The following is a 15,002-nucleotide window of genomic DNA, read 5'->3' on the forward strand; positions in this document are numbered from 1 at the left end:
AATTTTTTGCAGTTGGGGTAAAGTGCCAGATTACCGAGGTCAGCCTCTCACCATTTCTTTATGCAACTGGCTGCCCATGTGATGCTATCATCAAATTGTTTCCAGGGGCAGTGGGCCCAACCTCCATTAGAACCTAAATGCAGTCCACACCCCCCCCCCCCCCCCAACCCCTGGAATGAAAATTTCAACTCCTGGGGCAGTTTCTCAGGAGTCAGATTCACGAGGCTGGGAAGTCTCCCAATCCTGTGCTCCAAACCAGAAAGGGAAAATTCAGGCCCCTGTATACAAATTGTGTGTGTCCTACATTGGCACCTATTTACTTCCTAATAAATTTTAGTGGAGGAAGGACAGACTGGACTATGCAGTAGGTGGTCTTCTGCTGTGTGAGTAAAGATCAAGATGCAGATTGCATACACATACTTCACATGCAGTGACTGTGCATTTATGTTCTTCAGTGAGTAACGTGTTTTAATTGTGCTATATGTTGCATTTCAATAAAACGTTTCAAAGCTTTATTAGCCTGAAAATTAATTTCTTAAAACCTTCATGTGGATTTTCTATATCTGATATCAGTTTGATCGGGCTCAAGTTGATGCACATGGACACAAAAATGCGCAAACATAGAAACAGCTCATTTAATGATCACTTTGATAGCCATGCAGAAGGTGAAATGGACAGTAGAAAACAAATATTTTTTGAGCCCTTCATTAAAGTTATTCTGCATGAACCTGTTCAAAGCAGCCAATCTTTCATATTAAAAAGAATTGTACTCGTACTGCTCAGCGTTTCAGGATTTAAAAAAAAAAGTCAGGACATCCCCATGGACTACTTGTAGTTACAAGGAGCAGAACATGTGTGATAGCAGTGTGGGGATGGTACTTCCAGCAACTTGGCAACAGCCACTAGCAACAGGAGAATTGCTACAAATTCCTGCATTGTGCAGCTTGGTGAGTTCGAATCACACTGAGTGACGTTTGCATCAGAATTTGCCCTGGGGTCCAGTTTGTGCAATTCATCATGGCTCTTTGCAGGAATGAAGAATAGCTGCCTCGGAATGGATTCCATTCTGCATTGTTCAACTAACATTCCCAGTGGGTCAGTCAAAGAAGTGTCATTAATGCAATCTGTGGAGTTGTCCGTGGCACATTTCAAATAGTCAGAATTACATTCTTCCCATCCTCGAGCATAAGAACATGTGAAAAAAGAGCTGGAGTAGGCATTGCGATGTCATGACTGATCTGATTATGGCTTCAACTCCTGCCTGCAAGCCCCACCCCTTCCCGCCCCCGTAACACGTGACTCACTTGTAGATCAAAAATCTGTCTCATTCAGCCTTGACTATAGGGGACTCTTAAGGGCAGAACCCTTAAGAGTATTGATAGGCAAAGGAATCTGGGTGTACAGGTACACAGGTCACTGAAAATGGCAATGCAAGTGGAGAAGGTAGTCAAGAAGGCATATGACATGCTTGCCTTCATTGGCTGGGGCATTGAGTTTAGAAATTGGCAAGTCATGTTGCAGCTTTATAGAACCTTAGTTAGGCCGCACTTGGAATATAATGTTCAATTCTGGTCATCACACTACCGGAAGGATGTGGAGGCTTTGGAGAGGGCACAGAAAATATTTACCAGGATGTTGCCTGGTATGGAGGGCATTAGCTATGAGGAGAGGTTGGAGAAACTTGATTTGTTCTCACTGGAGCGATGGAGGTTGAGGGGCGACCTGATAGAAGTCTACAGTCCAAAGATGTGCGGGTTAGGTTGATTGGCCAGATTAAAAATTGCCCCTTAGAGTCCTGGGATGCGTAGGTTAGAGGGATTAGCAGGTAAAATATGTGGGGTGGGATTGTGGTCGGTGCAGACTCGATGGGCCGAATGGCCTCCTTCTGCACTGTAGGGTTTCTATGATTCTATGATACAAGATTATGAGAGGCATGGACAGAGTGGATAGTCAGAAGCTTTTTCCCAGGGTGGAAGAGTCAATTACTAGGGGGCATAGGTTTTAGGTGCGAGGGGCAAGGTTTAAAGGAGATGTACGAGGCAACTTCTTTACACCAGAGAGTAGTGGGTGCCTAGAACACGTTGCCAGGGGAGGTAGTGGAAGCGACTGTTAAGGAGCGTCTTGACAAATACATGAATAGGATGGGACTAGAGGGATATGGTCCCCAGAAGGGTAGGAGGTTTTTGTTAAGTTGGGCAGCATGGTTGGTGCAGGCTTGGAGGGCCGAAGAGCCTGTTCCTATGCTGTAATTTTCTTTGTTCTTTGTTCTATATTCGGTGATCCAACCTCCAACCTCCACACCTCTCTGGGATAGGAAGTTCCAAAGATGAATGACCATCTGAGAGAAGAAATTTCTCCTCATCTCCATCTGAAATTAATGACCCTTCGCTTGAATCTAATCCCGCCCCCCCACCCCCCCATGCAGTGTTATATTCTCCTCTTGTCATTCATCTTGTCAAGCCCCCTCAGAATAACAGATTAAAAATACTTTGAAACTCCAATCAGTGTAGCCCAACCTGCTAAACCTTTCCTTATAAGATAATGTCACGTGACAGGACAGCCCACCTCAGTTTCAGAGGTCACCAAATTGGTGAGGGTTGGAGTGCAAGCCTCCGAATTTGCCTGCGCTCTGAAATAGGCCAGTTAAATTTATTACAGTATTGTTAAAGTCAGACTCTGCAATCTTTTGCAGTCCCCTTGGGGGCTAACAACATTCTGCAGCTGTTTAAATCAGGCCAGCTGGAGGTAGGCCTGTACCATGCTGAGGCTGAGACATGGCAGCAAGAAAGATTTTAACCGTAAGTGTTCAGCCTTTTCATAGAGCTTACCCCTTGGAAGTTAAAATATTAGCAAACCATCAACAGTCAGGGGAGGAGCCAGTATGAAGAATTTTGTCAGTTCAAGTGATTGTCACCCTCCTGGCATTGTCCAGGCATTGGAGCACTGGGCAAGATTCCACCAGGCAACTGGAACTAGGGGCTACCCCTTCAGAAATTGAGGCAATTGAAAATGAGGAGCACCAGCCTCGGGCATCAAGCGGCCAGAGGCGAGGGATGAGAGATACAAAGGAGAAGGATATACTAATCTGAACACAGAATCCACAGACAGTGCAAAAGGGACCTGGGCATGATTGACAACAAATGCTGAAAGGGATTGAGAGTCTGTGGCAAATGGTCATGAACATCTGTTCCCTTGTCAGTGGCGGATGTCTGCAATATCTCACAGTTGCACACTGATGCATCACCCAAGTGACAGATGCCCTCATCACTGAGGTTGGATAACAAAGAAGATTCGCAGCTGATGGAGCATCCTACGCTCAGATGGCACTGAATCCAGTGCTTGGATGGCCCAGGTAGTATCCTAGCCACAATATCCTTTTGTAAAAGTCTTGGTCATTGTGCTGGTTTCCCGCACTCTCCACAACATAGAGTACCTAAAGGATGATGAGCCCATGGATGGGGACATTGGATGAGAAGCAGGAGGTACAAGAGGAGGAACTGGAGGGAGAGGGAGATGATGCAGAACAGAGAGGTGCCTCTGTTGCTTGACAAGGTGCATTCTTTCCACCACCCTGTGGAAGAGTATCTCCCACAGTGGCACAGTGATTAGCACCGCTGCCTCACAGCACCAGGGACCTGGGTTCGATTCCCGGCTTGGGTCTGTGTGGAGTTTGTACATTCTCCCTGTGTCTGTGTGGGTTTCCTCCGGGTGCTCAAGTTTCCTCCCACAGTCCAAAGATGTGTGGGTTAGGTGGATTGGCCATGCTAAATTGCCCGTTAGTGTCGGGGGAACTAACTAGAGTAAATGCATGTGGGCTAGGGCCTGGGTGGGATTGTAGTCGGTGCAGACTCGATGGGCCGAATGGTCTCCTTCTGCACTGTATGATTCTATGATTCTCAGTAGTTGTAGCTTGCCTACCTGAAGATGATTATTTTATTCTGACCATCTTTCAATATCAGACAATCCTCTAACCATGCTTATATGTTGCTTCAACATCATTAGTTGTTTCCAGTATCTCATGTAGTAATCTTTTGTGTGGTACCTTATCAAATGCTTTTTGAAAAGCCAAATACATGACATCTGCCAGCTCTCTTTTATCTATCCTCATTAAATCCTCAAAGTATTCTAATAAATTTGTCGAACACTTTCTTAAAATCCTGTCAACTCATATTTTCTAAATGTTTTGGTACGACTTCCTTAATAATAGATTCCAGCATTTTCTCAGTGACAATGTTAGGCTGACTGACCTATAGTTTCCTGCTTTCTGTCTTCCTCTTTACTTGAATATGGGCATTACATTTGCAGTTTTCATTCTGTTGGCACCTTTTTAGAATCTTGGAAAGATTTCAACCAATACATCTAATATCTCTGCCACAACTTCTTTTCAAACACTGTGGCCGGAATGTTACAGCAGTTCAGGCCGGCGGGATTTTCCCATCCCGCTGCAGTGAATGGAGATTTGGCTGGTCGTCAAATTCTCCAACTGTGCTGCAGCGGGAGTGTGGCATGAACAGCCAGTAAGAGCGTGCACTAGGTATCAGTCCAGCAGATCCAGGGCCATTTAGTTCCACAATTTTTCCCAGTACTTTTTTCCTCGTGATTGTGATTATTTTGCATCACAGAGAATTGCAATACGTCGCAAGAGAGCCAGGGATCTGCCACTCATGAGAGAGAGAAGGGAAGTCCCTCTTCCAGGTGGTGTCCTTTGCCTCTTGATTTCCTACTATTCTTAAGATTCTTTAGCGTCTTCTATTTTTCTTTATTTTTTTGTGGGATGTGGGCATCGCTGGCAAGATCAACGTTTGCTGCCATCAGTAAATGCCCTTGAACTGAGTGGTTTGCTGGACCATTTTGGCTCACAGTTAAGAGCCAACCATATTGCTGTGGCTCTGGAGTCACAAGTAGGCCAGACAGGGTAAGGATGGCAGATTTGCGTTGGTATTCACAAAGGAGAGGGATGTGTTGACTGGGAGTGTCTCGGAGGGGAGTGTTGACCCGTTAGCGAAATTCTCCATTACAAGGGAGGAAGTGTTAGGTTTTTTTAGGGAATATAAAGACTGACAAATTCCCAGGGCCTGATGGAATCTATCCAAGGCTGCTCAGGGAGACGAGAGATGAAATCGCTGGGCCTCTGACGCAAATCTTTGTCTCGTCACTGGACACAGGTGAGGTCCCCGAGGATTGGAGGATAGCTAATGTGGTCCCGTTAGTTAAGAAGGGTAGGAAGGATAACCTGGGAAATTATAGGCCGGTGAGCTTGACGTCCGTGGTCGGGAAGTTGTTGGAGAGGATTCTTAGAGATAGGATGTATGCGCATTTAGAAAGGAATAAACTCATTAACGATAGTCAGCATGGTTTTGTGAGAGGGAGGTCATGCCTCACTAACCTGGTGGAGTTTTTTGAGGAAGTGATGAGAATGGTTGACGAGGGAAGGGCTGTGGATGTCATCTATATGGACTTTAGTAAAGCGTTTGACAAAGTCCCTCATGGTAGGTTGGTGCAAAAGGTTGGATCTCGTGGGATAAAGGGGGAGGTGGCTAGATGGGTGGAGAACTGGCTTGGTCACAGAAGACAGAGGGTGGTAGTGGAAGGGTCTTTTTCCGGCTGGAGGCCTGTGACTAGTGGTGTTCCGCAGGGCTCTGTATTGGGACCTCTGCTGTTTGTGATTTATATCAACGATCTGGAAGAAGGTGTAACTGGGGTGATCAGTAAGTTTGCAGATGACACGAAAATGGCTGGACTTGCAGATAGTGAGGAACATTGTCAGAGGCTACAGAGGAATATAGATAGGCTGGAAATTTGGGCAAAGAAATGGCAGATGGAGTTCAATCCTGATAAATGCGAAGTGATGCATTTTGGTAGAACTAACGTAGGGGGGAGCTATACGATAAATGGCAGAACCATAAAGGGTGTAGATACGCAGAGGGACCTGGGTGTGCAAGTCCACAGATCCTTAAAGGTGACGTCACAGGTGGAGAAGGTAGTGAATAAGGCATATGGCATGCTTGCCTTTATAGGACGGGGCATAGAGTATAAAAGTTGGGGTCTGATGTTGCAGTTGTATAGAACGTTGGTTTGGCCGCATTTGGAATACTGCGCCCAGTTCTGGTCGCCACAATACCAGAAGGACGTGGAGGCTTTAGAGAGAGTGCAGAGGAGGTTTACCAGGATGTTGCCTGGTATGGAAGGGCTTAGTTATGAGGAGAGATTGGGTAAACTGGGGTTGTTCTCACTGAAAAGACGGAGGATGAGGGGTGACCTAATAGAGGTGTATAAAATTATGAAAGGCATAGATGGGGTGAACGGTGGGAAGCTTTTTCCCACGTCGGTGGTGACGTTCACGAGGGGTCATAGGTTCAAGGTGAGGGGGGGGAGGTTTAACACGAACATCAGAAGGACGTATTTTACACAGAGGGTGGTGGGGGCCTGGAATGCGCTGCCGGGCAAGGTGGTGGAGGCGGACACACTGGGAACGTTTAAGACTTATCTAGATAGCCAGATGAACGGAGTGGGAATGGAGGGATACAAAAGAATGGTCTAGTTTGGACCAGGGAGCGGTGCGGGCTTGGAGGACCGAAGGGCCTGTTCCTGTGCTGTATTGTTCTTTGTTCTTATTTCCTTCCCAAAAGGACATTAGATGGTTTTTTGCAACAATTTTCATGGTCACCATTACTGAGACTAGCTTTCAATTCCAGATTTGTTAATAGATTTTAAATTCCTCTAGTTGCTGCGGTGGGATTTGAACATGTCTTTCTGAAGCATTAGCCTGGGTCTCTGAATTACTCGTCCAGTGACAATGCAATCATCTCCTACCATGAAGACAGATACAAAATATTTGATCCAAGTTTCTGCTGTTTCTTAGTTTCCCATTATTAATTCCTCACGCTTACTTTTGCCAATTTGATTTGTCCCATCTATAAGTAGATTAAAGTTGCCCATGATTATTGCAGTAACTTTCTTCCAAGCCCCAGTTATTTCTTGATATATACTCTCTTGGAACAGTGTAAGTGCTTATAGTGGGCCTGTACCACTTCTTTCCTCTTCTGTTTCTTTTTTCCACTGAAACTGGCATGGTGGCACAGTGCACTGCTGCCGGGTTTGATTCCTGCCCTGGGTCACTGTCTGTGTGGAGTTTGCACATTCTCCCTGTGTCTGCATGGGTGGGTTTCCTCTGGGTGCTCCGGTTTCCTCCCACACTCAAGATCCACAATAGGTGGATTGGCCATGCTAAATTGCCCCTTAGTATCCTAAGATGTGTAATATTTCTTCTTTATTAAATCTCATGTGTCTCTTGCTCTTCAAGCCCTGTTCTTGACCAGCTGGCAGTTCTATGGTGCATGTGGAAGGATAAAGGGTAGGGTTGGGATTAGTGAAGTAGGGGAAAGTAAGAGGTGCATAATTACACCATATTTAAAGCATAAGAGTTGGTGGGATGAATTCAAAGTTTATTTTTTAGTGTCATGAGTAGGCTTACATTAACACTGGAATGAAGTTACTGTGAAAATCCCCTAGTTGCCACACTCTGGCGCCTGTTTGATTACACAGAGGGAGAACTTAGCATGGCCAATGAGGGGGAAGTGTGATGAGAGAAGGTGGATTAGACGGAAAAGACAGAAATGTCTACTTGTCACTGTATGAAAGATTGACAGTCGCAGTGGTTTAGTGCATGTGTTAACGTTCAGTATTGTGTCACTGATTTGAATATGTGCACGAGTTCATATGTTTTCATGAACTGATCGAATGTTCAAAGTTTGCTCCATTTTTGTCAATCACTTTTTTTTTCATCTTACCCTTTGTTAGAATTCTTTGCCCTTTTTTATTTTCTGCCCCTACTCTTTGTTACCGTTGAATTTTTGTGCCTGTCATAGTGGCAGCTGACAACTCGGTCTCACTCCATACAGCCACCAGTAAGTCCTGGCACACGGGATTGAAACTTTGGCTCCAGCTACCCTTGGTCAGGATTGACTCAACCATCCCTGGTGCTGATTACTTAGGGCATGCATTCCATATCTGGCAACTGAAAAATGAAGAGGAACGTGATCGCTGGCTTTTCACTGCATGTAGCCAGGACACACAAGTCAGATATTGTACCTTTCATGAAAAAAACTGTCTGAATCATAGAATCGCTAGAGTGCACAAAGAGGCCATTCAGCCCATCCCATCTGCACCGACTCTCTGACAGAGCATCTTACCCTGGCCCATTCCCCTGCCCTATCCCCTTAACAACACATATTTACCATGGGTAATCCCCCAACCTACACATCTTGGGACACTAAGGGGCAATTTAGCATGGCCAATCCACCTAACCCGCACATCTTTGGACTATGGGAGGAAACCGGAGCACCCGGAGGAAACCCACGCTGACATGAGAGAATGTGCAAACTACACACAGACAGTGATCCGAGGCTGGAATTGAACCCGGGTCCCTGAAGCTGTGAGGCAGCAGCGTAAATGATTAGTGGGGCTGAGGGTTGGGGGAAGGTGGAGATGGTTAGATCAATGATGTTGCCTCAGGATCTTCCTGGTTTATTCCATTCAGAAGCACGTCACTTGTTTCATTCCGCCAAAGACTTATTCCAGCCCATAGTTAAAGTTTACAATGGAATTATTTTGCGTTCTATTTACAGGGATCTGTCAAACAACAGGATTGGATGTCTGAGACCTGAGATATTTACAGGCCTCACCAGTTTGTCTAAACTGTAAGTACATAACTTTTCGGTTGCTTTTCATCACTGAGTGAAGATTCTCTTTAATAATTAATTAAGTTTTAAATTGGTGTTAACAGTCCGCTGAGCATTTATGGGCAGCCTTACTTTGAAGCAATTCTGATTATAAAGGGTATAAACCATCAGCTAGAAGACTTCCGGACTGAACATTGAGCGCAACAACTTCAGAGCATGAAACCCCCCCCCCACCACCCCCCCCCCCCCCCCCCCCCACGTCCACTCCATCTCCATATATTTTATTTCATGTCTCCTATTTCATTTCTTCTTTTCATCTCAATCATCCATTTTTATCACCTTTCATTATTACTTCTATCTTTCTACTTCTCCAATCTCACTCTCCATCATGTCTCCAAACATTCCACCTCCTTCAGGGCAACTGCGACACACCTCCGGTAGTGTTCAACAACCTGAACCTCTGTTTTGCCACTCTCATATTCCAATCATTTAATGGACACTTTTAGCTCCTTTCTCAATCTCCATCATCACTATTTACATTTCCTTTGTCATATTACAGCCCCCCCCCCCCCCACCCCCCCCCCCCCCCCCAACTTCACCCTTAGAGTATAAATGTCGTCTGATTCTCGTTTGATATAGGGTCACCCAGACTTGAAACTTTGGCTCTATTCTCTCTCCACAGATGCTGTCAAACCTGCTGAGACTTTCCACCATTTTCTGTTTTTGTATCAGCTATCAGAAGCTGATTCCTGGATAGGTCCACAAATGCTGTCATGGAGTTGACCACTGGTTCCAAGCTAGAAAGAATAGGTTTCCAGGTCTATGCAAAGCCCTGTATCAAATTCGTCTCAAAAATTCCAATAATTCCTATACATGTATGCGAGCATTTATATGTGCATTAACTGATATAGTTCTCTGCCCAAAGGCACTTCTAGCCTACCACTACAGGTAGAGCAAGAGGCTGATCCACCCAAGCTGTCCAGTCAACTGAGTCAATTAAGCCAACAAGCCCCCCTCCAAAGGAGCCTGAGTTGCTTTAACAATACGCATTTTTATATGCATGTCATAGTCTCGTGCAATGGAAGTGATGGTACATGCTCCAATTTTCTTCATATCACATGGCTAAGCAGAAATATCGCCCACTCTTAACGTCTGCCATTGGTGTATGTTTCACCATATTATGGACTCATCTTCCATCAAGTACTGGAGCGGGACTCGAACCCGGAGTTTCTGGCTCAGAGGAAGGGACACTATCCATTGTGCCACAATACCCCATCTACTTACAAACAAAAATTAAATATTGATTAACTGAGATAAGTAGAAGTGATTTTGTAGATGAGAGAATTTCTGTACATTATGGACCTCTGTTTTGTGAAATTAAAGGATAAAAGAATTAGAGAGTGGCCTGAATTTTCAGGATGGTTAGCATTCGTGCCCATCATCCTGAGAGTTGGTGGGGAACACAACCCCGTCCACTCTGACAAGCCACTCAGTTGAGCATTGATTGGCAGCAGACGGCATGTCTGTCCGCACCTGGATGGAAGTCCCACCTTACAGAGCTCTTGGTCAATCAGATCTACCATACCCCCGCCACACCCCACCACCTCAGAACCTACCAGGGGAAGGAGCATAAAATTCTGGTCAGTGAGAACCATGATTTAATCCATTAAAATTGCCTAATATATTGACATCAGCATTTTGCAAAGGTTAACTAATTGACTAACTGAGAATTGTATGAATGCTTATGCCCCAAAATAAGTTGCCTAATTTGCACCAGCGGACACGGGCAAATTTTGAGAAGCTTTGCTGATCAAACCACTTGGATAGAGTCTATAAGAGGAATTGGTTGTACCTGCCCTCCAGAAGTAATGGGCTGACTGAGCCGAACCTTCATTTCACATTGCATAACTTACTCCCATAGAAAAATAATGACCAGTAATGTTTCAGTGCTTGCATTGAATGATATTAATTATGGAAAATCATCATCACCCATGCCCATCCACTGCCCTGCCCCCTCTTGATCCTCGATCCTCCCTAGCTCAAACCAACATGTTTTGTATGTGGGTGTTGATCAGTAAATGTTGCTTTGTTTTGCAGGAATTTGTCGGGGAATATCTTTTCAACGCTTCCTATTGGGCTGTTTGTTGAGCTTGCTGCGTTGAAAGTCTTGTGAGTATGCCATTATAATCTGGAACTCTAGGGGACTGGGGATCAGTTCTATTAATAGGGTCATGTTGTTTGTTTGTACTACTTAGTTATTGAGTTTCAAAAACCCTACATATATCAATCAACCTATCTCCACCTAGGCTAAGTTCCAAAAGGTTCAGCCTGAACTTTCTGACCACAGAATCTGACTGGTATGAACTCCACCTGCTCCTTTAAAACCCAGGCACAATTTTTAGTTGACTCTTGAAAAGATTGAGCAGCCTGTCTGCTTGAAGCAGGTGGAAGGATGCTGAAAGATACAAATCAAGGTCCCACAATGGTTGTAAGATCTTGGTTACAATTTCCATGCAAAATTAGCTGAATGTGTCCCGTGCATTCACCATCCATCCGTTCCAGGTATCCAGTAGCCTAACCAGCTTCGATTGTTGAAGGATGCTCAGAAAAATGGCCCAGGAGGATTTTTGTTTTTAATGGGATCAGGAGGAATGTGGGGCTCATGGAATTTGGGGACTCCTCATTTGAATATTTTGTAATGAACAGCCAGTAACATTGATGAGTGCATTCATTGAAATGTCTACATTTATGATGGAAACCAGGGCCGCCATTACAGAACAGGACCATGTCCCGACGTAGAATCCACCATCAAAATTGCTGTAATGCTGATTTGATGTGACAGAAAAGATCAGTAAATTCAGAGCCCATTTGATGTGCATTATTTGCTGGGTTGTGCAATTTGTAGTGTGAAAAGCACTTAGAGTCTTAGAGGTTCACAGCATGGAAACAGGCCCTTCGGCTCAACTTGTCCATGCCACCCTTTTTTTTAAACCCCTAAGCTAATCCCAATTGCCCGCATTTGGCCCATATCCCTCTATACGCATCTTGCATGTAATTATCTAAATGCTTTTTAAAAGACAAAATTGTACCCGCCTCTACTACTACCTCTGGCAGCTTGTTCCAGACACTCACCATCCTCTGTGTGAAGAAATTGCCCCTCTGGACACTTCTGTATCTCACCCCTCTCACCATAAATCTATACCCTCTAGTTTTAGACTCCCCTACCTTTGGGAAAAGATATTGACTATCTAGCTGATCTGTGCCCCTCATTATTTTATAGACCTCTATAAGATCACCCCTCAACCTCCTACGCTCCAGAGAAAAAGTCTCAGTCTATCCAGCCACTACATAAAACGCAAACTATTAAGTCCTGGGAGCATCCGAGTAAATCTTTTCTGCACTCTTTCTAATTTAATAATATCCTTTCTATAATAGGGTGACAAGGACTGTACACAGTATTCCAAGTGTGGCCGTACCAATGTCTTGTACAACTTCAACAAGATGATCCAACTCCTGTAAATGTTCCGACCAATGAAACCAAGCATGCCGAATACCTTCTTCACCACTCTGTCCACCTGTGATTTGACTTTCACAGAGCTATGAACATGTACCCCTAGATCTCTTTGTTCTGTAACTCTCCCCATGCCCTACCATTAACTGAATAAGTCCTGCCCTGGTTCAATCTACCAAACTGCATCACCTCGCATTTGTCTAAATTAAACTCCATCTGCCATTCGTCAGCCCACTGGCCCAATTGATCAAGATCCCGTTGCAATCGGAGATAACTTTCTTCCCTGTCCACTATGCCACCAATCTTGGTGTGATCTGCAAACTTACTACTGTTTGATATTTTGTTGGTGAACACATTTAAATGCAGTCAAGAATGTTAGTGGTTAACACAAAAATACCGACTTGTTTGATTTTGTTATGAATCCTGTTTGGGATTGTTAAAATTTAAAGAATGAGTTTGAACACCCATCTTTTAACCAACAGAAATACTCACAATATTTCACATTCTTAAACCAAAACAAACTTTATTGTATATCAAAATGAATTAAACAAACTGTGCACTGTTAACTTAACACTACAGCTTAAAACATTGTTTATTATGAACTCCGATCAATTTTTTATTTCCCCTTAAGAGTTCAATTATCTTACACAATCTTGATCGTTTATTCACTTTTGCTGGAAACAACCCGAAAGGTATGCCAAAGCTCTCCAGAATTTACTTTACTTCTCCATAGTATTCCTCAGAGATATAATTCCAGGAAAATTCTCCTTAGTACCCCAACTATTCCTCAGAGGTAAGATTCTGTGGGCGTCTTTTCATTGGTTTTGGCAATGTGACCCTCTATCTTTTCCTTTACTGTCGATGTTCAAGGTCCTTGTTTGGCCAGCAGATATCCATTGCCTTCCCACAGGTTCCCAAACGAACATCTTTCCACCACAAGACTATGTGAGGACTAGCTGCAAGATATAGCAAATCTTCCCGTTGCTTTTCCTTCATGAAATCCAAACTGAATGCAAGTCTAACTGACTGGGTATCTCCTGTTGGCTCTCGTAATCCAGTGAGCTGCAGTCTTCCCCAAAGCAAAGCAACAAGTGCCTCTCAATGTTCCCAAACTAAGCTGTCTGTTTCTGTTAGCGAACACACACTTATAATTTAAACAGTAGAATATGTTAAGCAAGGCTCTATCCTGAATCACTACCTCAATGGCAATCTGACACACATGGCCACTTTCCATGTAGTAATACATACAACTAACTCCAATATTTTCTTTGTTCATCCTGCAGTACTTCAGTTGCAAGCAATAAGAGAACTAACTTCAGAAAGTAAATCAAAGAAAAAGCATTAATTAAAAAACTTCATTACTCCAAAACTTGGGGCCATACAAGCTCCCCATGATTCCCATTTGCTTCTTATTTATACTGAGTCATCTAGTCAGCTGACCACCACATCATTTTGCCATTGGTTACATTGTCTACCAGGTCAGCTGATGCTCACAGCATGTTACCATTGGTTACATTATAACAGATCCAATGTTATTATTGGTTACATTATAACATTCCTTAAATCTGGGAAACCATGTGAATAATTTATATCCCGACTGGATGTTTTACAGCCCTCTTTCTCAGAATGGCTAGATTTAAACTTATTTTATGGAGATAACAAACGTTACCCTGACTCTGGCAAGGGGTCTAGAAATGAGTAATCTGTTGTTTCAAGTTTTTCACTGTCAACTTTGACCTTATATTATAGGTTGGCTGTTAACTGTAATTCATTCCAAGTTTGTTTGAATTGCATTTACTTCAGGGTGGGAGGCTGAGGGACAACCTGATAGAAGTTTACAAAATTATGAAGGCACAGATGGAATGGATAGTTGGAGTCTTTTTCCCAGGATAGAAATGTCACTTACTAGGGTACATTGGTTTAAGGTAAACTGGGGGAAAGTTTAAAGGAGATGTGAGAGGCAGGTTTTTTACACAGATGGTGCTAAGTGCCTGGAATGCACTGCCAAAGGAGGTGGTAGAAGCAGATAACCGGGCACTGCCCCCCAATCTCATGTGGGCCTCAATGGCTTCCGGTCCTACTGGCGAGGTCATCACATCTGGTGCATATTGGTGGGGACCGTACGCGATCCTTGTCGGTGAGGACCTCGATCAGCGAGGTCATTAAGGTGAGTGATCCTGGACAATTGCGTCTCAGGCTCACTAATCATATTAAAAATACCTCATAAATATTGAAATCAGCCTTACGTCCTTTCCAGGCGTGAAGCTGATTACGCCGGCAGAATGGGGCCAGTATCATCACGAGAGGCAAGAAGTCAGGTGCGAACCTGGTTTTTCGCCTTTTACTTGTTCCTATCAGCTCACCACGCCGATCAACCAGCGTGATAAGTCGATTAGATTGCCCACCCAAGGGACTCTTCTCACACATTGACCCCCTCACAGGACTTCCCACACCCTGACTGATATTCCCCACTACCCCAACATCGGCATCCCCTCCACCACTTCGCAGACCTGAAACCATACCCCCACTAATCAACCCTATTCCCTTCAAAACTTCCAGTTGCCCCGGCAGGTCTGACCCAACCTGACCCAACTTGGTGCTACCATCGGCCTGAGTACTTGACCTGAAAACCCCACCACGCTCCAAACCACCCCTGCCCACCTTTGAACCACCGCAACCCTCACACCTGAGCTTTGAACCCATTCCCATCCCGAACCTCTGACCACCCATGCCCCTGACCCCCGACCCTCTCAACCTCTCGAACTCTGACTACCATCCCTACCTCTGACTATTCACCACCCAACCTGGAA

General features: G+C 44.4%; 1 protein-coding gene across 1 annotated transcript in view; it reads left to right on the plus strand.

Moving 5' to 3' along the window:
* adgra1b (adhesion G protein-coupled receptor A1b) overlaps window positions 1-15,002 on the plus strand; it is a 359,394-nt gene that overhangs the window by 300 nt on the left and 344,092 nt on the right. The window contains exons 2-3 of the mRNA XM_078223476.1: window positions 8,628-8,699; window positions 10,779-10,850. The gene's annotated coding sequence lies outside the window, so the exon portion shown is untranslated. The remainder of the gene's footprint in view (window positions 1-8,627; window positions 8,700-10,778; window positions 10,851-15,002) is intronic.

This window comes from Mustelus asterias, chromosome 11, assembly GCF_964213995.1.
Source record: "Mustelus asterias chromosome 11, sMusAst1.hap1.1, whole genome shotgun sequence".
Lineage (NCBI taxonomy): Eukaryota > Metazoa > Chordata > Chondrichthyes > Carcharhiniformes > Triakidae > Mustelus > Mustelus asterias.